This window comes from Gavialis gangeticus, unplaced genomic scaffold (assembly GCF_001723915.1).
Source record: "Gavialis gangeticus isolate Ggan-Ray unplaced genomic scaffold, GavGan_comp1, whole genome shotgun sequence".
Classification (NCBI taxonomy): domain Eukaryota; kingdom Metazoa; phylum Chordata; order Crocodylia; family Gavialidae; genus Gavialis; species Gavialis gangeticus.
Genome location: NW_017729011.1, coordinates 12,326,261 through 12,328,203, shown reverse-complemented (window position 1 = coordinate 12,328,203; position 1,943 = coordinate 12,326,261). Strand labels below are relative to the sequence as shown.

The window sequence follows — 1,943 nt, the reverse complement described above, 5'->3', positions numbered from 1 at the left end:
TTTTTTTTTTTTTTTTTTTTTTGCCTCTGCCCTTCATGCCTGCAAGCCGCATCCAGGGAAGGGATTTTCTGTCTGAGCATGAAAAGGACTGCTAGAGCCCCAGTCTTTCCACGCCTGCATCCTCAGCACAGCACCCAGTATGCGAGCTGGACACAGAAGCTCTCTCACAAGTTCCTACCGAGCCGAATAAAAGCCACGGGCGAGCCGATCTCCGCCGAAGAGGAACATTAACATCAGGTAAGGGGGAGACTGCGTTTCCTCTGCATCGAAACCCCCCCCCCCTTCCACCATGTCCTCCTGCCCGGCTGCGTGCACCTACGAGCCTGATTTGCAATGGATTTTTAGACCTGTGGGCAGTTGCATTCCCTCAAGCCTGGAGTCAGGGGCATTGCAAGCACGCACACACGCTCACACACACATGCACACACACCCCTCCTCCCTCCCTCCACACACCCAACCAGATACATGCACACACACACTCCCCCTTGCACCCCCCCACCAGACACACACACACATACACCCCACACCCCCATCACACCCACCCACCCACACACACACGTTTGTCTTACAGGTTCTGTGTCCCACCCCCTTCTGGGATAGCATGGAGTTCATATGGGGAGTCTATGACAAAAGTCCTGTAACCTATTGGGGGGGGGGGGGGGCATGGGGGCGGGGGCAACTAGCTTGGGGCTACACAGGGAATTTGCACATGAAGGGGGGGGGGGTGGGCATGTGTGCGTGTGCAACTAGCTTGTGGCTACACAGGGAATTTGCACATGAAGGCGGGGGGGTTGTGGATTGGGGATGTCTCACGCAATGGCATCACGTAGCTCGTGCAAGGTACGTTGTCTAATGCATGGAAGGATAGGTGCAGCCTCCTAGCTGGGTAAGAGCTGGGGGGTGGGAGGTAAAATGCATGGCTCTATATATTTATGTCAGAGTATTGATACAGCCCAAGACAATGTCCCCAAGGAGATGGTGTCATCTCCACTTAATCCACTGTTCCATTTGTGCAAGTGACAGGCAAATCCTGGAGGAAAAGGAGAGTCTGTTGCTTTAAATCCCACACTGGGTTGATTGCCTCTACTTCTAATGGGAATGGGAAGAAACTGAAATAGAACAAGGAACAGAGGGAGTTGTGGAGGGGGAGGTGGTGTTGAGGGTAATGGTGATGGTGAAGGGGGAGAGTCACAGATCGGAGATCTTCAGGAGGAACTGGAGACTGATAAGAGGCTCAGCTGTGAGGCTGCTTGCTAGCTTCTGGGTAAGGAGCTCAACTTTGCCTTTTCCAGCCCGTAGGGAATTAAGGGAGGTAAGGTGAGAGAGCACATCCACCCCCATTACATCATCACCTAGAGGTCCAGCACAGCTTGCATCGGTATGGAAGAGTCAAGACTGGGTTGTGTTTTGGGGGGAAGGAGGGAAGCAGGGAAGAAGGGAGGGTGTCTGCCTGCAAATTATTTGGGGGCTTACTTTTCAGAGGCAGAAGCATTAGAGGGAGCAAAGAAGCTGCAGACAAAATGCTGACAATCTTAATGTATGGATTTAGCCCTGTGATTGACATCTGGAGCTGATGCACTGGGCAGAACAGAATGATTCCCTGTGTTTTAGCCTGGTTAATATAATATTAATTCATTAATGGTAGTTGAGCTGCTTTTGGAAGAGTTGCAAGAGAAGTCTCAGGTTCTGCAAGTAAAGAGGAGATGAGCAAGGCTTTGGTACAAATATGCAGATTTATTTTTCTTTTTAAAGATAGATCTGGTCTGCTAGTGACTTTGATCCCCATAGCCTCACACACAAGACACACGGGCATAAAATCTCTTGTTTTCTCTCTCTCTCTCTCACATGCAGACATAAACCACACAATTATGGACACATGCATTTCCCCCTATGAATGCACACATAATTCTCTCTCTCTCTCTCTCTCTCTCTCTCTCTCTCTC

The 1,943-nt window shown here is 50.4% G+C and overlaps 1 protein-coding gene across 1 annotated transcript in view; it reads left to right on the top strand.

The window, feature by feature from the left end:
- Positions 1 to 6: 6 nt before the first annotated feature.
- The window catches only part of BRINP1 (BMP/retinoic acid inducible neural specific 1), a 123,752-nt gene continuing 121,815 nt past the window's right edge, over positions 7 to 1,943 (top strand). The window contains exon 1 of the mRNA XM_019510520.1: positions 7 to 237. The gene's annotated coding sequence lies outside the window, so the exon portion shown is untranslated. The remainder of the gene's footprint in view (positions 238 to 1,943) is intronic.